The 26213-nt window shown below is 38.8% G+C and overlaps 1 long non-coding RNA gene across 1 annotated transcript in view; it reads left to right on the forward strand.

The window, feature by feature from the left end:
• The first annotated feature begins 9434 nt into the window (after positions 1 to 9434).
• Positions 9435 to 26213, forward strand: part of LOC130541310 (uncharacterized) — a 49430-nt gene continuing 32651 nt past the window's right edge. Inside the window, exons 1-2 of the long non-coding RNA XR_008955351.1 lie at positions 9435 to 9465; positions 10944 to 11115. This is a non-coding gene — a long non-coding RNA (uncharacterized LOC130541310). The remainder of the gene's footprint in view (positions 9466 to 10943; positions 11116 to 26213) is intronic.

Genomic DNA, 26213 nt, shown 5'->3' on the forward strand with positions numbered 1-26213 from the left:
GAAAGAACTTGAAAGTAGCATGCACTAGAGAACACTCTGGAAGAGCTAAGAAAAGGTGCACTTTTTTTCCCCCTTATGTCTAGGAGGTCCAACGACTGTGAGGAAGATTCAATAGGACTATTCAATAGCTAGTTATTCACAAAATTTATTTCCTTCCACACTGTAGACAGCGTTTCCCAATCTCCCTTGCAGTTAGGAAGAATGCAACTGCATTCAGCCAGTGGGAAGTGGGCAGAGTGATTAGTGACCTTGGCCACTTACCCTCATGTCTACAATTCTTTCTCTTCACTTGCTGCTGAATATGGACACTCAGGGAGATCCTAGAAGCTCCGTGCTGAAAATGGTGGTTCCTCTTTCAGCCTGGATCTCTGAAAGACTACGTACCCTTCTCTCCTCCTTATAAGTAGAAGAAAGACCAGAGCATGCTCTCTCTCCCCCAGATGTGAGGGCACAGTGAGAAGGAGGCCATCTGTGAGCAAGGAAAAGAGCCCTCACTAGACAACAACCCTGACAACATCTTAGTCTTGAATTTCTAGCCTCCAGAACTGTGATTTTAAATGTTTTGTTGTTTAAGCCAAACAGTCTGTGGTATTTTGTTATGGCAGCCTGAGCAGACTAAAACAACCATAGATGCCACTCTCGCCCCAATCCTTGTTGCAGATTGAATTTTACATGATGAAAAATAAATGCCTTTTTTTTATTAAGCCACCGAGATGTCAGGCTTTATGTCTTACAACAGCTAGTGTTTACATTTCTGATACAAAGACTGCGCAGAGCTAATCAAGAGTGTGATATCCCTTTTCTCAAAATGTACAGGCTGGATTTTTTTTTTTTTTTTTTTTTTTGAGACGGAGTCTCGCTCTGTCTTCCAGGCTGGAGTGCAGTGGCGCAATCTCAGCTCACTGCAAGCTTTACCTCCCGGGTTTGCGCCATTCTCCTGCCTCAGTCTCCCGAGTAGCTGGGACTACAGGCGCCTGCCACCATGCCCGGCTAATTTTTTGTATTTTTAGTAGAGATGGGGTTTCACCTTGTTAGCCAGGATGGTCTCAATCTCCTGACCTCGTGATCTGACCCCCTTGGCCTCCCGAAGTGCTGGGATTACAGGCGTGAGCCACCATGCCCGGCCCAGGCTGGATTTTTACATGAAAACTCTGCCTTATTGCAAAAGATTCCTTAGGGTCAACACTCAAGATTATTACAAAAAAAAAAAAAAAAAAAGCTAACTAATACTTCATTAACAGATATTTAAAAAATAAGAGTACTTATTTAAGCCAGCTAATTTTTCAAACATTTTATGACTCTTAGCTTATTTCATTCTCATAGAAATCTATGAGGTATAATTCTTATTATACCTGTTTTATAGATGAAGACACTGAAATAGCTATTGCAAAATTATAACTGAGAAAGAGATCCGACCTAACCAGCTCCATCTTGCTTCTAACCTCTAAGCTGTCCTTGTTCATTCCTGGGTGTAGAGTGTAGAACTAACTTTGGGAGGATCTTACTTTATAGTGTAAAACAAAGATGTTAACAGCCCTTTCTCTAAACAAACCTCCATCTTGCCTGGGGATTAGACTGCCTTTGTAAGACTAACAAATTAGCCACAAGATTAGAAGTTATGGTTTAGGGAGTCATGCAGCTGGAAGCTACAAGATCTGATCCTCCCTAAACTGCTCCTAAGATCAGTGCTTGAGATATTTTGCAGACCCTGCACTTGATGGATCAGCTGGCACCCAGTTTACTGAAACACTCAGATAGATAAACTGGCTCATCTGATCCTGTGGTCCCCATCCAGGAACGGACTCAGTGAAAGAGGACAGCTTTAATTCCCTATGATTTTATCTCTGACCTAACCAATCAACACTCTGGACTCACTGGCCTTCCTCCACTCACCAAATTATCCTTAAAAACTCTGAATGCCCTGGGAGATGGATTTGAAAAATAATAAAACTCCAGTCTTCTGCACAGTTGGCTCTGTGTGAATTTACTCTTTCTCTATTGCAATTCCCCTGTCTTGATTAATTGGCTCTGTCTAGGCAGTGGGCAAGGTAAACCCACTGGACGTTTACAACACGGAGGCACAGAGAGGTTGAGTGACCAACCCAAAGTTTCACAGGACACAGTAGAGTCAGGATTTGAACACAGACATTCTGACTCCAGACTCTATGCCCTTAACCACTACTCATACTAATTCATTTATCTTTTTTTGTCCATATTTTCATTTATTTTCTTTAACTTACAATAAAACTTTGATTTTTACACTGGCTGAGGATGAGGTAAGAATACTGCAAATAGAAAAATCTTAATTGAAAGACATAATTTATCTTATTCTAGCACCAGAAATGATCAGGCCTGTTTTGACCATGAATCACAAACTGTGCTCTCTAGACTTTGGGATGAGATGGCATGGGCTCAGAGTCTGAGAAATCTCTCTCCCTCACTCCCTCTGCTAAGTAGGTTCCATGCTCTATTCAAGTTTCAGAGATTCTGCTTGGTTGGGGCCTGCTCAAGGGCATGAGCCTGCCTTTATGTTACTCCTATGCTTTACACTTGGCACATCACAGACCACGAAAAAATAATCTGGTGGAAATGGCAACTTTGGATTTTTAATCCCAGTTGCTAACATTTTTCCAAATATATTTATCTTTTGAATAATCTAAGGCCCTTATCCCCTTAAGGTTTACATGGCTTACTTTATACTGCTTTTACTTTTCAAGGCAGTTAATATTTTGTAATAACACTTTGTATTCAGTTATGTTCCTTTGCTTAGTTTTCAACTTTGTTATTCTCCAAGCTGATTTTATTAATTAATGCAGAGAGGGTCAGGAGCATATGAATTAATTAGGTGATAGTGAACCAGGAGGAAATCACAGGCCTCAGTGTGAGACAAATCTGGATTTAAATCCTAGGTCTAACTCAGTCCGTGATCTTGAGGAGGTCAAGTAGGTTCACTGGGCTCAGTTTCCAAATCTCTAAAATGTAGGTGACAAAATCTACCTCACAAAATTGTTGAAAGGACAATTACATGTTTGAGAACATGTTACTGTAGTGTCTATAACCTATCAAGTGTATAGCAAATGATGATGATGATGATGATGATGCTAATTAAAAATATCTATTGAAAGTCCCAGAAGTTTTACTTTAACATGTTGATTTTTGTCCCATGGAAAGGCATATGATTTGGTGGAAATATAACCCCAAAGTTATTATGTATTGCTCTGTAAGATATTAAAAAGTTTTATATATAACCCAAATATCTTAACATTTTAAAATTAAGTGTTCTATAATATCTACCTCCTCAAATATTGTTTGAACTAGTCTTAATATCTAATTGTTTCCCCACCTAATTAATGAGTTGAACAAAATCCTTACCATATATTCATATTATATTTATATCAGTGTCCTAATTATATCTTTTGAAATTATACTTTTTAGCAATAAGGATAAAAGTCATAATCAAAATGTTAGCACTTAGCATGGGAATGATTCTATCAGTCAGGGTTTAGTCAAGAAAAACTGGTTGCTCTAGATAATCCAAATTAAAAAGGCTTAATGCAGATGTCAAGAAGCCTACACAACCATTGGACAACTGGAGGAAGCTGAGGTCAATGAAGCCATGGTGGACAACCTCAGCCTCAGCTCCCAACTGAACAGTTCTCTGTTCATTGTCCATTGTCCTTGAACTTCTAGACATTTCTCTTCAACCATCACCGTCTGCAGTGATGAAGGGCATGGCTTTCTGGTGGAGCCTCTTAGAATCTCACAGCTGTCCACATTTCTGCCTATAACCACCTCTAGCCTGTTGTTCGTTTCAGCCTTCCAAATCTTCAGCAAGAAGGGACTTCTTGGTCAACCAACCTGTAAGCATATGGGGAAAGGCATTCTGCAAATATAGCTCCCAGCTTCTCAAAAGACAGAGGAACCCTTAGAAGGGAGTGTTGGTGATGCCAAATTGGCAGTAAATAACCCATGACTGCAGCTCAGCTTGGCACCTAACTCCGTAGGGCACTCACTTACTTCAGGAAGGGTGCATTTACTCAATAAGGCAGATTAAAGGATCACTTGGTTCATATGGACTCAGAAAAAAGTGGGCTAAGTGATCTTTAAACAGATTTGACCAAGCTGGGGAATACCAAAGACTTACTATTTTTCAATCATCAGAGAACACAGCATGGAATAGCAGGAAGAGTGCCAGACTGGAAGCCAGGGAACCTCAAATTTTCTCTTCTATGAAACAAGGAAAATAGTATCTGTCATGCCTCAGAGGATCACCACAAGCTTAACATATGTGGCAATATTTTAAAGTGTACAAGCACCGTATCAATATTAAGGTCCCCATATGAACATGAAGACCTAAGGTTTACTTGGCTTAGTCCGAAGAAGCTTCCAGTATAAGGCTGGATTAGGAAAGATGAAAATGGAGACATAAAAGTTGGACTGGGGCCAGGTGCGGTGGCTCACGCCAGTAATCCCAGCACTTTGGGGGGCCAAGGCGGGTGGATCATGAGGTCAAGAGATTGAGACCATCCTGGCCAACATGGTGAAACCCCGTCTGTACTAAAAATACAAAAATTAGCTGGGCGTGGTGGTGCATGCCTGTAATCCCAGCTACTCGGGAGTCTGAGGTAGGAGAATCACTTGAACCAGGGAGGCGGAGGTTGTAGTTAGCCGAGATCACACCACTGCACTCCAGCCTGGGCCACAGGAGCGAAACTCCGACTCAAAAAAAAAAAAGTTGGACTGGGAGCCTTACAGAGTTCACACATGTTTGTAACATTCTTCAGATGTGGTCTGCACAAATTGGAGTTATTAGTCCAATTTTATAAAGAAAAATCATGTTTTGAATGTAGCCGAAGAACTTCCTAATTAAAATGATATGATCCTTAAAAGGTTTTTTGGGGGTAATGGAGGGAGGATCAGGAGGATCAAAGTAGAATGCATATATTTGAAAATGAATATAATATTTGGTCAAAGAAAAATAAAAGTTCGACCTAATCAGTTTGCAGAAATGCCTAGAAAATAAACCATCTTCTAAATACATAGTGATTTTAAAGAGGATAAAGTATGAGGAAAGGGTGGAGTTATCTGTCAGAAAAAATTATATAATTTTACAACATTTTATTTTTATTAAAATAGAGCATGGGTTAAAACCACCATGAGAATTAGGTCATCAAACCATCAACAATAGACTAATATTCCCCCCAAATTCCTATGTTGAAATTCCAATTCCCAATATGATGGTATTAGGAGACGGGATCTTTCAAAAGTGATTCGTGATTCATGAATCTGTGAATCAGATTAGTGCTTTTATTAAAGAGATGCAAGAGAGATCCACTGCAAGAGAAAGCCATTGTAAGAGAAGACACAGCGAGAAGACAGTCACTGTCTGTGAACCAGAAAACTGAGCCTCACCAGATACCGATTCTGACAGTGACTTAATCTCAACTTTCCGAGCCTCTAGTACTGTAAGAAATAAATTTATGTTGTTTATAAGCTATCCTGCTTATGGTATTTTTGTAACAAAAATGTTTGTAACAGCCCAAATGGCCTAAGATACCATCCCTAAGTAGGGCAGTCATCGTAAAGTAGTTACAACACAACAAAAACAAGGGGAAGACTTAATTGAAAAAATTCATTCCTGAGACGTAATAAAGCAGGTGAATTTAGTAATGGGAAATGATTCTGCAAGGGACTTTTAGCATTATCACCCTCCAGAAACATGTCAGAAAAATCTAGAACATTATTCTCTGGGTGGGACAGATTTGGGAGAATGCATGCTACCTTATCAGCTCTCTGTTCCTCCCTGGGAGACTGACGCTTCCTAATGCACAACTCAATTCAAAGCAGCAATGTACTCTGAAGTTTCTTTTTCTTTCTTTCTTTCTTTCTTTCTTTCTTTCTTTCTTTCTTTCTTTCTTTCTTTCTTCTTTCTTTTCTTTTTCTTCCTTCCTTCCTTCCTCCTTCTTTCTTTCTTTTCTTTTTCTTCCTTCCTTCCTTCCTTCCTCTTTCTTTCTTCTTTTCTTTCTATTTCTTTTTTTCTTTCTTTCTTCTTTCTTTCTTTCGTTTTCTTTCTTTCTTTCTTTCTTTTTCTCTTTCTTTCTTTCTTTTTCCTTCCTTCTTTCCTTCCTTCCTTCCTTCCTTCCTTCCTTCCTTCCTTCCTTCCTTCTCTTTTTCTTCTTCTTGAAACAAGGTCTTACTCTGTTGCCCAGGCTGGAGTGCACTGGCGTGATTACAGCTCACTGCAGCCTTGAACTCCTGGCCTCAAACCTCTGCCTCCTGAGTAGCTAGTCTACAGGCATCCACCACCATGCCTGGTTAATTTTTTAAAGGTTTTGTAGAGACAGGGTCTCACTCTCTCACCCAGGTTGGTCTTGAACTCTTGGCCTCAAGTGATCTTCCCACCTCAGCCTCCCAAATTGTTGGGATTATAGGTATGAGCCACTGTGCTCAACCTAGAAAGTATTTTTATGTAAAAATAAATTATGCAGTGGCACTTTATGAACTTCAAAGAAAAAATACTTTCTTTGTGTTGTTCTTATTATATCTGAGAAGAAAAATGATGATTAAATTTCTAAATAAAACATATTCTGTTAATTTACAACTTTTCTCAAAATGGAAGGGTTTAAATTGTGATAAAAAGTAGTAGGTAGAGTGTACACCTATGTTCATAGCAGCATTATTTACGATAGCCAAGATTAGAAACTACCCAAGTGTTCATCTGCACATGAATGGGAAAATAATTTGTATGTATATATATATATATATATATATGAATATTATTCAGCCTTAAATGGGAATGAGACTCTGACACAATACTACAACGTGGATACATCTTGCAGGCCTGCTAAATGAAATAAGCCACAAAAAGACAAATACTATAAGCCCACTTACATGAAGTGTCTAAAGTAATAAAATTCATAGAAATGGAAAGTAGAATTATGTTTGCCAGGAGCTGAAGAAAGGGGAAAATGAGGAGTTGTTTAATGGCGATAGAGTTTCAGTTGTGACAGATGGAAAAGTTCTGGACATTGATTACACAACAATGGAAATTCACTTAACACTATTGAACTGCACACTCAAAAATGGTTAAGATGGTAAATTTTATGTGTATGTTACCACTATTTAAAAAATTAGTTAAAAATAGTAGACCAAAATTTATTTCTAACGGTGGCTTCCCACCACCATTTGGGGGGGAGTTCTGTTGTGAAATTTTAGGTGATTTACTTTCTCAAATTGTACTGAGTCATGGGTTTGTTTTCCCATGGAAAAATTACTAAAATAAGAGCGCGTGGAAACACCTAACACTTAAGTCACTTCCATATTGCAAAGGTATGTCCATAAGACCTTTGACTTTGATAAGATTTATAAAAGCTATGTGGCCTTTTCTTCCTCCTCACTCCATCCCGTCTCCCAGGGCCAGCCTGTTCCTCAAAAGAGTGAAAAACATAGGAAAATTACTGCCAATCATCCAACCAGACTATCTAAATGATGTAAAGTAATTATTAAATTTTACTCAGCCAATACACTGTTTGAGCTTGGATTATAAACCACTGTTTACTCTCACAGTGTCTGGCAAAAAATAGGCGCTCTCATTTTGTTTTCAACAGACAGATGGTGTTTGCCCTTCTAGAGCTCAAGAAGGAGGGTGATCAAGCAAATAGGCTTAAGCACATTTTGAGAAAAGCAACATGGTGCACAGCCCTGGGGCAAGACTATGTTGGGCTCAGGACTTGAGTCTGTCATTTACTAGCTGTGTAATCTTGAGCAATTCACTTAAATATCCTGATCTCATTTTTTTCCTGTGTGAAATGACATTAATAAACAATGTCTGTAACAAGAAATGTAAAGGTCAAACGTAAAGAAATGTAAAATCCTAAGTCCTGCATGCCTTCTACCACTGGTCTAGTCACATGTGCCAGCTGAACATTCCCTGGGCTGCAATTAATGTGACTGATGGTTTTATCCCTGGTTTTCCCAGGGTGAAATCTAGACACAGGAATCCTGAAAAATGCCTCTGTGGAAAGATAGATCGAAAGCAGGTCTTCTAAGGGAAGCTGCAGAATGTTTCTCCCTCAGCCTATAGTTTGACAGAATGATAAGATATCAAGATGAAACCCTGAAGACCTGAGGATTTTTCACGCATTTCATTATTCTATTGAAGACCTAAAAAAAAGTGGCTAATAAAGATATTTTTAGAAATTGCTTTAATACGGTTTTTATTAACATTTATTTAATTAACTACATAAAATCTGTATATACAAGAGGCAAAAGATTATTCTTACTCTCAGCCAGACAGTTGCTGATAAGGTAGTGTTGACAGGAATCTCCCTGACTCAACAACCATAAATATGGTTGGAATGTGGTATTTGCTTTTCCTGGAAACAATGCTTCCCACTTACAGAGTTTGTACTCAATATGGTGTTAATACATAGACCTCATCCAACTATCTGTCTGTGGAATCTGAGCTCCTACTCAAGTCAATATCCTGTAATACGCTAAACAGAAAACCTCCTGTATTAGTTTCCTGAGGCCACCATAACAAAGTACCACAAACTGGGTGGCTTAAACAACAAGAATGTATTATCTCACTGTTGTGAAGGTCAGAAGTCCAAAATCAAGGTGTGTTAGTAGGGACACCCTTCCTTGGAAAGCTGCAATCCTTCCTTGCCTCTTTCAGCTTCTGATGGGTCTTGGCATTTCTTGGTCTGTGGCAGCATAACTCCAATCTCTGCTAGAGTTTACAAATGGCCTTATCCCCTGTGTCTTTGTATTTTTCCATCTTCTCATATGGACACCAGGCATTAGATTTTTGTATGCACCATAAATCCAGGGTGGTTTTATTCCAGAATCCTTTTTATATCCCAAATATATCTACAAAGATTCTGTTTTCAAGTAAGGTCACATTCTGATGTTCCAGGTTGGAATGGTCTGAATGTTTGTATACCCCCAAAATTCATGTGCTCAAACTTTTTTTTTTTTTTTTTTACACAGTCTTGCTCTGTTACCCAGGCTGGAGTGCAGTGGCACCATCACGGCTCTCTGCAACCTCCACCTCCAGGGTTCAAGTGGTTCTCCTGCCTCAGCCTCCTTGGTAGCTGGGATTACAGGCGTGTGCCACCACGCCCAGCTATTTTTTGTATTTTTAGTAGAGATGGGGTTTCACCAAGTTGGCCAGGCTGGTCTCAAACTCCTGACCTCAGGTGATCCTCCCACCTCAGCACACCCAAAGTGCTGGGATTACAGGCATGAGCCACCACGCCCAGCCCATATGTTCAAACTTGATCCCCAATGTGAGAGTATTAACAGATGCAGCTTTTCTTTTAGAGGGGGTGGAGGTGGGGGTGATTAAGCCATAAGGACAGATTCCCCATGAATTGGATTACTGCCCTATAAAGAGGCTTCAGAGACCTTGGTCAACCTTTCTTCCATGTGAGGACACAGCAAGAAGGCACCATCAATGAAGCAGTGAGTAGACCCCTGCCAAACACTGAATAGGAAGTCATCTTGAACTTGCAGCCTCCAGAAACTGTTAGCAATAAATTTTCTCTTGTTTATAAATTACCTAGTCTATGGTATTTTTGTTATAGCAGCTCAAATGAACCAAGACACAGATGTACATAAATTTAGGGAAAAATTATTCAACCCACTATACCTCTTTCCTTTTTTACTAATTCGTATTTAATTAACGATGCATGTGGTTTATTTAGTGACAACAACATCTATGGTCAATATGTGAGACTCTCAGAAAAGGAAATGTAACCATCAGCAGCCAACAGAAAGTGGGGGGCAATAGAAATCCTACCTCATTCCCCAAGTTAGAGAAAAAAAAATCAATGCATGGAGATATGAAATAATGCTTTGTGGGTCTGTTTTCCTATAGCTTCTGTATATGTCAATCTTCTATGCTCAGCTTTCTTCATATCTTATTTTTTAATTTTAGTATAAAAATGAATGTTTTGTTGCCTTCAATTTACCATTATTATTTTTTACATCAATTGTTCTTTGTGTGTGTGTATGTGTCGGATTTAGTTTTCTGGAGTGTGAATGCATGTGGTGTGTGTGTATGTGTGTGACCTAAATAAGTTTATCTCCTGAAGAGAAAGCAATATCAGCATTTAAAGATTAGGTTAACAGAACTCACTTTATTAAATGCCTGGTATGTGTCCAGGCCTTGAGCTGAGGAATAAGAACAATGATGAGTAAAGACCATCCCTGTTCTCAAGGTGTTTGTAGACTACAAAGGAGCCTGCAACCTTACAGCAAATATAAAGTAAATGGAGCATGTTGCACTCACAGAGGTTCATTCTCACCCATTGTGAAGATACTGGGAGTAATTGGAACTTTGTTGAAGAAAACAAGGAGATCATTTCTGTTTTGTCTGTGCATCACCATGACTACCTAGCACCATGGAGAAAGGGACCCCCTTTCAGAGCACAAACTCTGACCACAGAGGGTCTTTGTCTATCCTTCGTTTTACTCTAAACTTTTCTCAAAATAACCATGGATGAAGCTGGAAAACATCATTCTCAGCAAGCTAACACAGGAACAGAAAACCAAACACTGCATGTTCTCACTCATAAGTGGGAATTGAACAATGAGAGCACACGGACACAGGGAGAGAAACATCACACACCAGGGCCTGTCAGGGGTGGGGGCAAGGGGAGGGATAGCATTAGGAGAAATACCCAATGTAGATGACGGGTTGATGGGTACAGCAAACCACCATGGCACATGTATACCTATGTAACAAACTTGCACATTCTGCACATGTATCCCAGAATTCAAAGTATAATAAAGTAAATAAATAAATAACCCTTTGTGAAGCTGTACTTCTGGAGAAAAGCCCACATAACTATGGGACATTAAGTATGCATCACAAGTAAGATTTTAAAAATAATTTAAAAAGTATTATTTCTGCTTTTGTTTCCTTGTCATTAAAAAAGGTTTCTATCTTCCTCAACCCCTCAAGATCAGCGCTTTAGCTGCATGTAAATGCCTTCTTGCATTGGATTCTTCCCATAAACTTCCCTGCTCATTTCTCTCATGGATTGGGCCTTCTATGACTGCACATATATAGTCGCTTCAGAATAGAAAGCTGCTTTCTTCCTTATCAAGGTATGGCTTTTCCGATGTCCCCTCTTGCTTTGCCAAGTTGAATTCCAAAGTTGTGTCAAATCTCAGCTAAATCAGTGTATTTGCCTTTCCTGCCTATGGCATTAATTGCACTTTACCGCTGCTATTATTTTCCATGTAACTTCTTAGTTAATTCCTTAATGTATTTTGGGATACCATTTGGGTATGGAGATATTATGGAAATGATGTGGAAAGGGAATTAACTTCAGTGCTACAGGTCAGAGTTACTTAGTTACTTTTAAGCATTTGTTTTTGCACCTTCTTTTTTGGTCCCTGGGAGCCTTGGACAATAAGCTGTTATCCACTTTACATTTCTGAATTATACTTACATGAATCTGGTGCCAGAGAAAGTTCAGTGGTAAAGAATTAAAACTGATTATTCCACTGTTTACAGTCAGAGCTGGTGACTAATGAGGGTGCCTCTACTGACTCCTATAACCGTTGCTAATCTTCCTCAGAGGAGTAAAGTTCATTGAGACCCAGTATCCTCTAGACTCCTATTTTCCTCCACATAAAACTATACATTTTGTTAAAAAATTGGATCTGGAGTTTTACTCTCTCGGGCATTAACTAGCAATTCACTTTAAGAAAAGTACAAGGAGAGGGGACAGAATGAAAATTATAAGTTACCCTTTGGATGGGCTTATGAAGGGCCCATTTACTCACAGAGTATAAGAAATGGAATGTGTATATTATCGAAAAGCAAACTGGAGTCAGCCATGAAGATGTGAATGTAAGAGAGGGGATTCTCCATTTTATTTTTATTTTCTTTTTTAACTTAAGAGCTAATTTTACTAATAAAGCAAAAATCCCTGTCTGCCTGGCCCATCATACTCAGGAGAATATAGACAGACTAGGCACACGACAATGGCATAGATCTTCTTGGGTTTGTGCCTGTCGAAAGGGGAGAAATTGTTCTTTTAGGATCCAGACTTTGAAGGCAAATAAATGAAAATTTCAGTCCCAACCCCACATACTCCTCATTGTGTGGTCTTTATTAAGTTTCTGAAAATGTTTAAGTTTTGACTTTGTCAGCTAGAAAGTGGAAATAATCATTTAAGCCATAAGTACCAGGTCCTGGCTGGGTCAGTTGGCATGCTTTAAAAAGGATAACTGAAGGGGGTTTTATCAAGAGTTCATTCAGGGTATGGACAAAGCTAAGGAACCCACTAGGAGTAGGGAGGCACCCAGGGACTAGTGGTGGTGAAGGCCATTCCCACCATCAGGCCTGTAGGGATAGGGGAGGTAAGAGCTCTTATCAGAGCATTGGGGAACTTGCACATGGGAGAGACTATCCAGCAAGAGCTGCTTCAGTGAGGGATGCTGCCACCGCCACTGCCACATCACTGTCTGGTCGGCGGGAGGGTTGGCGGGGGTGGGTGGGGGTGGGTGGGGGTGGAATAAACCCCACTAAGGCTCTTTCCTCTTGCTTTCCAATCCCACAGCAGTGTGCTCCATTGGCTGCACTTAAAATAAAGTCAGAGGACAAAGGAAGAGAGTGGCTAAGGAGATGAGCTTCCTTTGCACAAAATCAGGTTAGAAAAGGATCAAGAGTGGATATGAGGAGCAAATGGAGAATTTTCAGCATCTCTCTGTATTAGATGGCTGTTGTTTGCCCAGTATCTCTTCTTTTGAGTAAACGCTATGCCTCACTCCATAAAACTTGAATGAGGCTGAAATAACATGTTACTCTCCTCCAATGACCAAGACCAGAGAACTTTATCGCCCTACTCTCTAGCCAATCAATCAAATTCAACTTTGAGATTTAATACAGGGTCTCTGGAAAACAGATAATCTCTTTTTCATTTGGATTATGAGCCATAAGGATGTTGACTTGGGCCAAACAACAGTCACCTTTCCAACTATATAGAAAGAACTTGCCCTTCAGCAAAGACAATGCAAAAAGAGCACAGAAGAGTCCAGGAATAGGGAGAAAGAGGCAGGCCCATGGTGACTTTGTTTGAGGCCCTTTGTTTAATTATATCTAAAGGCAGTTATGCTTTTTAACATTTCAGTAATATGATTCTTTAATATCCTATATTGGAAGAGTCAAAAAGGTTAATAAGGAAATATGAAGCACCCAGAGGTTAGCAAGAGCAGAAAGTCTCTATGATACCAGAAGTGGACGACAAAGGGAGGCTGTGGCACTATGGGATTCTCTGAGTTGGGGCCTCAGTAGGACCTGGAATCATGGAGAAGGAACTGCTTAGGAAATGCTGAAGCTGCCAGGCTGGAACCATGGCAAAGAATGCACAACAGAAACCGAAACCAGAGAAGAGATACGACCTCAAGTACAGAGAGTGAGAAGAAATAGTCTGGCTTCTCCTTCCCTTCCACCCTTTGGATGCCCTCTTCTCTGCCTTCACTTAGCTAAACCTAATTGTGAGACTAACATTCAGAACTGAGCAGGAAACGGGGCAGGATATGGCTTTCAGAACAAACAAGTAATACACATGGTCAGGACACATTCATTCTTTTTGACTCTTTCCTTCCAAAATGCATTACAAACTTTAGTGAAGGATACACAATTTTTTTGTTGTTGTTGTTAAATCTCAGAGAATGGGGGTCAGGTTATTTCCTGCTTAGAGACTTGAGTGGGTTACAGCATAAGACAAGGCAATTTGGTCTGATATTCAAGTTCGTTGAGACTATTGCCATAATTTATGGCATGGAATAACATGATAGAAAAATGTAAAGGTAAATTGAAATCCAGTCAAATTAGGCTACTTGCTCTTTTTTGTTAGAGCATATTGTCCTGCACTTGCTAATAATATTCCTTCTGCCAGGCTTAACATCTTCTTCCCCATTTTTCTTTACTGAGATTTTACCTTCACATCACAAATTGTTATTCCTTCAAGAAACATACTGGCTTGTCCAAACTTTGTTGTATCTCTCCCTTCTTAAATTCTTATATCATTCCCATGGCACTTAACAAATTAGATCTTGTGTTTTAGATATTGAAATTTCTATCATGTGTTTGATAATAGATTGTGATTTCTGCAAAGGCAAAGAGTGCTTTCCTCAACTTTGTATCCTTTAGGGTGGGTTTAAATGATCTCTTATACCTACTAGCTGTTTGATAAATGTTTGTTGTAGCAACAAACATGAACCTGAAACAGTAATGCAGAACCTTATGTTCTAGTATTTTCTACGTCACATTAGTGTGACTTGCAGAGTGGCTCAGCTTAGCTTTCCCTATGCACAATAAGTTCAGACTAGATGAATTCCAGGGTCCCTCCTGGCCCTTTCACTTCCCTAATTTCAAGTAGAAGTTGGAAGATAAAATTTGTAAGCAGAAATTTTATAGTTCTATTATGGAATTTCTACTTGGGGAAAGCTAACATTTCATGATCTCATTCTTGCTGGATTCTTTCTCAAGATTTTCCATGGAGCTGAAATTTATCCATGACCTTGAGAAAGACATGCAAATGCTTCATGATCCTCACTCCACTTTCTTGTCCCTAATGCTTTTCTCCTCTGATGATTACTCATTTCACACCCCAAAAGCAACTCATTTTATAAACGTTTGTACAGCACAGCAAGCAGTAAAGAATAAGAAATTATAAAATATTATATCCTATGAAGAAACACTGCTCCTAATGCATCCACAAAGAACCAAGTTTATAAATGCTGGTTTGTCAATTATAATGGTAAAATATGTATTTATATAATACATATGATATGATGGATGCTATTGGAGTGGGTTCGGCATATTTATTAAAATTTATTTTTATGAAAAAAGATTAAAAAAAGAAATGTCTGCTGTAAGCAGTTACATGAAAATGGATAAATACAAAAGCAAGCACAAGGGTATTCAGTAGAGAATTTTGAGCCTGAACAATCAAGTTTCAGGCAAATCTTGCGTGGTTCATAATTTTAGCCCTTTATTATGCAAAGCTGCCAATTCAATTTTACAATGCAAAGAAATGTTTGGCATGATTATCAAGTTATATTTACTGTTCTGTGGATCTACTAAAAGATGCACTATCTTGAAAGAGTCTGTTCAAATTACCTTTGAACACACTTTTAGATCCTCATTGGTAAGCAAAAGTTGACAGATTAAAATGTATTCTTTCTTAACTAGCATCAGCATGTGAAACTTTAGAAAAACTGGTAGAGCAAATGATGATTCAGTTGCAGAGCCAGACAAATAATTTCCAAATCAACAAATTCAAACAGAGAAAAAAAGTTGCTGATCTTAGATGAATTGCCACATGTTGCCACTTCCTTTCACATGTGTCTTGGTAGAAAAACTCTCATATAGAATTTTTCCCACCCATCAGAATAAAGTAGTTGTTATCTCAATTTCCTATCTCCTCTTCTGCATCTCACCTTCTGAGGAGAGAAATATTAGAATCTCAAAGTATTCATTGCTAAACCCAGAGATAAGGGATTGGGATGCAAGTTGGAAAAACCAGGAAAGTACTAAATTCTGGACCTCTCTTCCCCCTCTGGCTTCTCTCTCATCTCTCTCTCTCTCCCTCTCCCTCTTTCTAAAAGAAGGCTTTGAAAGAGTTTTATGTATTTGCAGAATCAAATTTCTCTCCTCTCTTCTCTCTTCAGGGCACGCTGTTCAGGCTTTTGTTGTCATCTCTCCTCTAAAACTGTTTCAGTCAACATTGTCAATTATCTCAATGCAACTGACACCAAAGTTCTAGTTTCAAGCTTTGTCTAACTCAACTGTAGCAGCATGAAACACAATTTATTACTCTTTGCTCCTTGAAGCATTGTCTTGTCTCCCAGGAATATACACTGCCAGTGTTCCTTCTCTTATTGCCTGCTTTTTTTTTCAAGGTTCCTTGCTGGTTCCTCTTTTTCTTTCTGACAAGTAGAAGTATTTCATGGCTCAGGCCTTGAAACTCTTCCCTTATCTATCTATCTATCTATCTATCTATCTATCTATCTATCCATTCGCACTCACTTTCCTCTTGAGTTCTTCTAGTCTTGTGGTAATTTCTAAATACATAACTTTAGTTTCAGCCTCTTTCCCAAAGTATTGATTCAGAGATCCAGCTGACTACTTGATGTCTCCACTTGAATGTTCAACGGCCATCTCAGAGTCAACATGTCCAGAACCAGGCTTCTACATTCAATCCAACCTCCCCAAACATGCTTCTGCTCAGCCTGCCCCAACTCAGTGGATGGTGACACCATTGTTCTAGTCAAGACTGGGACAAGGGTGAAGCAAGCCAGCCACTTGGGCACAACATTTAAGGCATTGAGAGCATCAAGGAAGTGCTGACCTTGCTTTTGTATGGCTATGCAAGGGCTTCCTTAAATTTTATGTCCTCAACATCTCACTTGGCTCACCCTAGTACCATCCCTGCTTCTTGCTCAAGCCAAAAACTTCAGCATCATCCTGTATGCCTCTGTTTCTCCCATTTCCAATCTACCAGGATATCTTATTGGCTCTACATTCATTAATATTAAAGTGTTTGATCCAGTAATTAAAAAAATAATTAGATATATCAAAAGTAATGGAGGAGTTTTTTTAAAAATATATATAATTCTTATCCTAAAGAAGGAAAACCAAAATTCTGCTCTTATTTTCACAAAGGCAGGGAGCTAAGAGAAGGGAGACATACTGTTTCAGAGTGTTTAAAAATGTAATAGACTTTGATTTTTAGGCCAGTTTTAGGTTTACAGAAAATGTGAGCAAAATATACGGGGTTCCTGTATACTCTGTCCCCCCACCAATCTCCGGTTTTTCCTATTATTAACATTTTGTGTTGGTGTGGCACATTTGTTACAATTGATGAACCAATATTCATGCATTATGATTAACTAACATCCATAGTTTATATTAGGGTTTAGTCCCTGTGTTGTACGGTTCTATGGGCTTTGCTAAATGTATTATGTCATATTTCCCATTACAGTATCTTAAAGAATAGTTTCACTGCCCTAACAATCTTCAGGGGCTTATTTCCCCTCAGCTAGCAATGACATCTTTAGGTACAAGTACACACCACCTATAACAACTTAATTTCTTGCCTTCTGGGCAAGCCAGGGCAGTGACTGAGGGCAGTCACAATGTCACCTATCTTCCATTCAGCAGCCTGTGTTTGTCGCAGGGTCCAGGGTTCCTGGGTCCAGCCTATGTGCCCCAACGGTGTTCTCCTACACTCGAAGACAGTGAACTTCCAGGCACGTCACAAATGCCAGGTGCTCTGCAAAGCTGTCCTGATTCCTCCTAGCAACATGCGTTGCCACATTTTCTTTATTCTAAGGTGTCAGGCACATGATCATGGTGTTCATCAGGCTGTCTGATCGTCCGATTATATGTCAGTCTCACAGAATAGATCATGGGCTTTTTAAGGGCAGAAGCTCTGTCTTAGTCATCTGTGTCTTCCTTAGGGCCTGTACTTGCAATTTGTTGATGATATGAAAAGAGTTGGGGTTGTGAGGGGGAGGAAGAAGGATAGAGGAATGAATAAAGGGAAAAGAGGGAAAGAAAAAAGACAGGAAGAAAGGGAAGGTGTTTGTACCCATGCACTTGGTCACAGGTTGCTATGGGTGGGCACAGGTGTTCAGCACCACAACGACGGGAAGATGAGCAAGAGAGGGCATCTCTGAGTCAGGATTGGTGCATTTCTCACACCCAACGATCCAGCCACATCGTTGAAAAATCTGGGATATTGTACTTTTTCCCATCAGCAGCTCTAGTTGCACATGAGAGACTACTGCCTGCTATTTCACTGACTTCATAAAGTCCTAGAACCTCAGGGTTAATGAGTTCTTGGTTACATGGAACAGCTTTGTTTGATAGGTTATTCTAGTTTTATATGTAAGAAAACTTGGTGTTCTTATATTATTTAATATATTGATTTGCTACATTGTATAAAAAGACAAATAAATGAGACTTCTTTAAACTGTCTTAGAAGATGTCTCAAGTCTCCCGTGGCTCTCAAACCTCAGTGTGGACAGGCAGTTCATGACATTTGTTGTCCATAGTGTACTTGTTTGGACAATTTCTCAACTGCCAAACAGCAGTGATGTTTTCTGCGACAGATGAATTACAAAACAAAACATTTCACATTTTGTCCTCCCGCTGATAGAAATCTTTGTGATCCTAAACAATCAAAACTCTTTAGTTTAAATTGGAAGTATTATTAAGGAAAGTTGAAATTTTATGATGAAATTGAAGATTCAAAAATGTATCTATATTTGGGAATATTGATTATGATTTTAATGTTAATTTTTTTGAGCCGATACCATTTCCAAAAACTTAACCTACAGAAATACTAAAACATGCACAGTTATAGCTTAAAAGAATGTGGTGAAATTATTTGCAGTAGGGCAAAATTTAAAACAATGCAAATGGTTTTCAAAGAGGATTAAGTAACTATATTTAATGATGAGTAAGTAGTAGGTTAAAAAAGGAATTATTTTTAATAATAAGAAAAATAAAGATTCTAAGATACATATTTAGTGAAGAAAGTCTCAGGATCACATGTTTGCTCTCATTTCATTTTTGCAAAACAAACAAGAATAAAAACAAAAGCTACACACATGCGTGCACACACACCGCAAGACACTTGTGAATTGAAGGGGGTAATGTTAATATTCACACAGGAACCATCAGTATGATATAGGAGTGTCAAGAAAACCAGGATCTATAACCACCTTAATTTAAGGGACTTTATGTTCTGTATTATACCTTACTATCTATAATAATAAAATTAAATTTTCCATACTTAAAGTATCTATAAAAAATAAATTGAGTAAATTGTATACTTGGATCTCAAGTCCAGTTCCTCTAGTTCTCTCAGAACTATCTCCCTTCATTTCAAAGTTCATGGATTGATTTTTGTTTTTCATAACATGTACCACTGTATTTTAAATTTACACATCACCAGGGCATTCTTTTTTCTTGTTCTTTTATTATTAGAACATACATTTAATCCCTTCTGACAATCTAGCCATTGTAAACCTCCCAGGTTTATCAACTGTCATCATCCAAGTACCCACAGCACAAATTTCTGGTATTACAATGGTCTTAAATTTTGTCCTTTGGATTTTTTGAAAATAAATTACAGTGTCTATTTACATGGATAAAGAGTGACCACTGTCTTCAGCTGGTTCCTGTTGATAACGAGGCCAAGACTGGGGCCTTCACTGAATTCCCACATGTGCTTGGTTGCAAGCCACACTCAGGTGACAGTCTTGCAGTTGCTCCTATTGGTCACATGAAGACTGGGAAAGAGAGTGCATCAGATCAATATAAACTTATTTCTCTTGCAAAACATAACAACTCAAGGCACATGCATTGTGAATATTGGGTCAGAAGCATTATCTTCATATTCAAAGACTAGCATGTAATTATCAAGAACAGAAATATAAAGAACATAAATAGCCTGATGATAGAATTGGTACACATTTATTATTAGAAATTCTATTTGAAATCCAGAGAAGAGTAACTGAATGGATAAAAACATACTGGATATTAGATGACAGAGAATATGAGAAAATTTCAACTTTTTTTCCGGTTGAATTTAGCAATGTTTTGCTCCTTAGTTGACTGATTGAATAATTTGCCTCTCCCAGCATGTAAATTCTCAGAGATATTCTTTCTGCCATTGTGCCAATCTAGGTCACAGCTAGGATAGGATTTATATGCTGTCCTGGTCAATATCCTTCAGAAATGCCCAGCAGAACACAGGCACAAATATTCTCCTTCAACAAATACTCATTGAATATGAAATCAGACTTCTGCTGGTACTGAGGTACCAGTACTTCTACTGGTACAGAGTCATCTGGAGGGCTTGTTATGAGGCCTCATTCAGTATGAGGCAAAGGTTGTGAAGTTTGCATTTAAGTTTTTAAAAAGTCATGTATAAGGAGTGGCCACCATGATGATTAAACACATTATATAGTGCTCTTATAAAATTTGATCAAAACCCACAAACTTCAATGACAATAAGTAATTGGTCGTACTTGATCTGTTCATTCTGAAAAAACGGAGTCTTGTCCTATACAACAGGGCCGGAGCAGTTGCAACATGCACCAGTTGGAACATGTTTAAAAGCTAATGGATAGCATTGGTTTACATTTCATATAAGACAAACAGAGTAAATTAAGGACACATTTCTAGTATCTTCAGATATTCAAACAAGTAAATATTTCATATATCTCAGTTTGTTCCTTTATTTGTGAAACACATTTATTTTCATTTTGATAAAAATGTCTCAAAAATGCCTTAATAATTTGTGCTTTGGTGAGGGAAATTTGGAAATAATGAATGTGAGCTAATCCTCTGTTTGTGACTTAAGGGTCCTCATTTGAAATTATCAGCTTTGGAGCTATGCTTTTATAACGTGATGCTCATTGGGTTTTTGAGGTATAATGCCTGTCTCTAAACTGAATTGCCCCAAACTGCTTTATAGTAGTTGATTTCACTACCAATGTTCTCTCCTTCACTCTTATTTTGTATTTCAGTATACCAAATTTACAATGTTTTTGTTGGTTTTGTTAGCAACAGAAACATCAGGTGAATTAAAAGACACCAAGATAAGTACTCATCAAACTAAAAAGTTAAATGCAATTAGACGTTATTTTTGCCAGAGGGTGGGTGGGTAAATTTAGCATAATGCAGTAGTTCTCAGTCTTGAGCATGCTTCAGAGTCATCTGGAGGGTTTGTTAAAATGCAGGTTGTTGGGTCCCACCCCAGAGCCTCTGTTTCAGCAGATCTCGGGTGAGGCCTGAGAATGTGCATTTCTAGCACTTTTCCAGTGGATGCTGCCCATCTGAGGACTACACATTGAGAGCTACTTGCTGCAGAGAAAAGTGGAACGGGGATAGTTTAAAGAATCAGTAAGTGTTTAAGGTTTCAGGAAATGTTTGGAAGTCTTCAAGTAGAAAAAGGGGAATGTTAACTTTCTCTTCACATATTGGGCATTACCTTTATGGAACTCTAACACAAAGAGGGTGAGCTGTGGGAAAAAATCAAGGGATTTGTATAAAATGATAGATTACAGTTACCTGTTAGTTCACAAAATGATTTCGGGAAGATATGTTAAATAATCCCAACATTATAAACTGATACCACATCGAGCGACCTCACTCTCCAAAATCCTCTCATGTTCCCTTTGTGCTGGCCTGGATGGACCATTGGTTGGACCCCATGTGGCATTCCTAATGTCTCTATATTCTGATCCATTGGTTGCCACTAAAGTGCTTTGCCGACAGATTTTGTTCTCAGTTAGTGCACGGCGCTGAAGAGAAAATCACTTTGCAAATCCAGTGATTTCATGGGCCACTAGGCTCTCTGGATTCTCTATTACCCAGTTTATCTTTTGTTCATTTAATGCATTGCAAACAACATTGAATTAGTTTGTTGGACAATTAGGTAAGATATTAAGCTAAAGATGTACATATAAATATGTCAAGTCATTATTTTAAGAATACATCTGTAAGGCATAGTTGGAGAAGGCTTTTTCTTGTGAACCCTGTGAAGGCTTTTCCCCGCAACTCTGTAATAGTTCAACAGGTACCAACTTTTATAAATAATACTTGTTTCTCAGAGGTGTTCACAAGTGAGAAAAATAATTTTCTATAATGGATGTTTTAAAAAATCACTTCCAAGGAAATTAGTTCTTGTAAACCTCCTGAAATAAACATCAGGAAATTAAATTGGTGTTTGTTTGTTAGTAGAATGAACATCCGCAAGCAAATCCAAGATTGCAAATGTTTTAGCTCAGGCCTAGTTTCTAGTCTCTGAAAGACCCTTCCTTCCTGAGCTATGACCACCTAAAGCCCTCCTACAGCTTCACCATTGCCTTAACTTTCAGCATGAATCCTGAAATGATGCTAAGGAGATTTACATGACTACATGTCTATAAGCTATGGTTTCATCATTTTTTTCTTTGTCTGAGCTAATGCTGAGAAAATACGCTGGTTCTGCTAAGTGGATCTCAGTCTGTTACTTAGTCTCCTGCTCTCCGGGCACCCAAGTCTGATTCCTCAGCACCCAAGTCTGATTCCTCAGCTTGATCCTCTTTTGTTTCCTGTGATCGTCCTCAGGAAGGGGTATCCCAGTCCTGGATCCTGGACCACTGTCTTGGACCCTCCTCTGAAATGCCAAATATTCTTAATTTCAATTTGCTATCCTTCTTGTAAGGATGAATTGTCTCATACCGCATCCAAATGTTTGGACAGGCCAACACTTCATTTGCAACCCTCTGTGGGTATCTACTTACCTGAACTACAACCTGCTATCACTTGATCCTGTTGGACAGGCTACTGTAGCCTCGCTTTACATCTGTGATGGAATCCATCCACCCAGATCCTATTCAGTAATAGAGCCTTTTCTCAAATCCCAGCCCGTTCTCATCTGAGCTACATGACAATAAGTAATTAATTGGTCTTACTTGGTCTGTTCATTCTGAAAACACTGAGTCCTTACTGAATGGAGTTTCATAAGGACTGAGTTGTTATGGAACCATATTATACATGGGAGTGATGGACATGAACAAGCTACAATATCTCTCTTGAAGAAACTCATTCATTCATTCTTTTTTTTTTTTTGAGACAGTCTCATTGTCTCACCCAGGCTGGAGTGCAGTGGCATAATCTTGGCTCACTGCAACCTCCGCCTCCTAGACTCAAGCGATTCTCCTGCCTCAGCCCCCTGAGTAGCTGAGATTACAAAATTAGCCTGCCGCCATGCCAGACTAATTTTTTTTTAAATTATTTTTAGTAGAGACAGAGTTTTGCCAAGTTGGCCAGCCGGGTCTCCAACTCCTGACCTGAAGTGATCTGCCCGCCTCAGCCTCCCAAAGTGCTGGGATTACAGGCATGAGCCACCGCACCTGGGTCATTTTTGATGACAGGGCAAACAAGCAAACAATTGAAATACAGGTTGAGTATTCCTTATCCAAAATTCTCAGGACAAGATGTGTTTTGGATTTTTAAAAAATTTTTCAATATTTGCATTAAACTTACTGGTTGACATCCCAAATTCAAAAATCTGAAATCTGAAAAGCTTTAATGAGCATTTCCTTTTGAGCAGGACCTTTGAGCATCGTGTCAGTATTCAAAAAATGTGAATTTCAGAATTTTGGATTAGGAATGCTCAACCTATACAATACTTTAACCATAAATTCTGAGAACCTTTCTTTAAAGGATGTAGTAGAAGAGGTCAGACAATTGTCCTTCCATAAACATTCATTCTGTCATTTGCTCAAACCCCACTGTGTTTCAGGCATTTTGTTAACACATCGGGAATGGACCCAGAGGGCCTTTCTGAGAATTGTGTTAGACCCAGATATTCACCCAGGCCCAGAGCATCCAAGACCTTTTGCCTCCAAATACCAATGATAATTTGTCTTGTGGTCCTAAGATGTTAATCAGAGCTGCTTATAATAGACAGCCTCTGAAACTGGCTTCTCTCCCCTGTAGCCCCAGATGGTCTACCCTGGACCCTGAATACATTAGGTTGGGGGATTCTAAGTGCAGTCACTTTGTTGCCAGGTCCACTTTCTTTCCAGAACCTCTGAATTAAATGTCAGCCTGTTTTCATTGTTCCCTTTCTGATTAGCTGTAGCTGGATATACTGAAGGAATGAAAGTTTTCTGAGCTGACTGCACTGATAAACCTAGAAGGAGACCATGGTGATAATTGCTTTATAATTTTCAAAAGTCAGCATTAACTGCTGAGTAGCAGAGTGGATTACATTTGCGTTTTCAGTGGAAATGATCACTGTGATGTCCTTACTGCCTCCTAACTCATGAAAGGAACAACTGGCTGGTCCCTGGAACTCCCTGCGTGACTGGTGATTGCCCACGGACTTCTAAAACAGTCTTTACTCTGAAGATGTGAATGTTGCCCATGGCCTTCAGCTGATGGATGATATCTGGGCCTGAGATGGCAATATCAGGTATTTCTGAAGACATCCTAGGGAAATGTGGGGATTGCCATGGTGCCTCTGAGCTTACCTCTAGAACAGATACTTTGATAAGCGCTTTTGTTTCTTTCTCTGAATTCTAAATCAGCCCTAGAATGCTGGAGGATAATTCTGAAACAAGCCCTACCCAGTCAATTTTCCTAAAGTTTCATGAGGATTCTGAAGAGCAGTGACAGGTGTTGGACTAAAACCAGGGAGGAAGGCCAAGGTGAGGAGAGCACTCATAGGCAGTGGGTGGACAGAGGTCATCCAGAGGCTTGCAGAAAATAGGACCAAAGCCATGGCCCCAGACAGGAGTGGCAATCCTAAGTGCAGTTTTAGTTGCGCTTTTGAGATAATGGAAGTACAAAATCAGTCACTTAACCTCTTTTAACATCAGTTTATTCATCTGCAAAACATTGACATGCTACCTCACAGCATTCTTCACATGTAATAAGAAACGGCATGTTAAAATACTAAACAAAGCTTAAGAAGTGATGCAAAGACACTATTAGGGTAGAATGTAGATTATAGTTCTATCACTTATCTCTTTCTTATTTTCTTATTTTCTGAGAAGCTCTCATGAACATTGAGTTAATTATTTCTTTTCCCTCCTTATTTATGAGCATACATGTCTTATTCAAGGTTTAAAATATCACTTGGAAATTAAAAAGGGGTTTCACAAATATAGTCATATTCCTTATTTGTTCACAATATTTTGTCCCAAAATGTTGCTTTTTAAAAAATAAAAGAACTACTTATAAAATTGTGATACAGTCAAGGCAGACTATAAACAAATGCTCACCAGCCAACAGAAGAAATCTATCCTGCAATATGGAAGACTTTCCCAGTGTACCATGATAGTTCCTTAAAGCTGTTATGACTTATTCCATAAACTTGTATTTAGAGACTTTTAAATATGCAGATTATTGACCTGAGAAACCATTTAATCTCCAAAGGAACATTTGCAGGCTGTCGTGCAAATCTGCATTTGAGCAACTTTCACATTATGATCTTAGTGAATTCTTGACCAGATGGACTTGAACAGCTGCCACCCATGCTTGGGAAGTCCCTTTGCTTGAGAAGACAAAATAGCTCATTTGTTTGCAATTCTTTCCTGAAAGTACACAAGGGCAATTTTCTACATTGTGAATTACTTCTATCAGAACAACATTTTCCCTGAAAGACCATAGCTCATTATACTATTTAGAAACAAACAAACAAAAATACAAACATTTTTTGGGGAGTTTTATAATTTGTGCCCAGAAGGGACAAGTTTCTTTTCAGATTAAGTTTTAAAAAATGTTCCTTTATTGCTGTTATGTTCAAGCTGACATGGAGGTTATAACTGAGAGAACCCCCCTCTGAAATAATAATGCCTTACATTTGTATAGTACTTTATACTTTTCAAAGTGCTTTCAGGCACATTATTTCATTTGATCTTCAAAACAGCCCAGTGAGGCAGGTAAAGTGGGTGTTTTTATTCATTACATTTTAGATAAGGAAATAGGTTCAGACTGCAAATATTATCTGAGTATCTACTAACTCCATCGTATTGTTCTAGGTGTCATAGAGGATAGAATAACACGTATTCCTAAAAGAAGAATCTTGGTTTTAGATAAGACATAACAACACAAAGCTAAATAATACATAAATGTACAATATGGTTCAAAAGATGACAAAAGACAATATATGGTCATAGTATTAGAAGCACGAGCAAACTGTATTCTGGCAGATTAAGGGAGACTTCTTAAAGCAGGTGCCACCTGAATATATATGCCTGGAAGGAGGTTTGGAATTTGTGGAATATTTACTCTTTGGCATCATAATCACCTTCTCATATAACCTTAGAATAGAAGAGCTTTTGGCATTCATCTAGTTTGTTCTGATACTAGATGTTGGCACTCCCTATAGCACCCTAGGCAAAAATGTTGGAATAGCTATGAGTCTTAAAAATTCTATCTTATGAAACCCCGTCTCTACTAAAAATACAAAAAAAAAACCACAAAAATTAGCCGGGAGTGGTGGCGGGCACCTGTAGTCTCAGCTACTCGGGAGGCTGAGACAGGAGAATGGTGTGAACCTGGGAGGCTGAGGTTGCAGTGGGCCGAGATCGCACCACTGCACTCCAGCCTGGGTGACAGAGCGAGACTCCGTCTCAAAAAAAAAAAAAAAAAAAAGTTCTATCTTATATGCAGC

This window comes from Pan paniscus, chromosome 13 (genome assembly GCF_029289425.2).
Source record: "Pan paniscus chromosome 13, NHGRI_mPanPan1-v2.0_pri, whole genome shotgun sequence".
Classification (NCBI taxonomy): domain Eukaryota; kingdom Metazoa; phylum Chordata; class Mammalia; order Primates; family Hominidae; genus Pan; species Pan paniscus.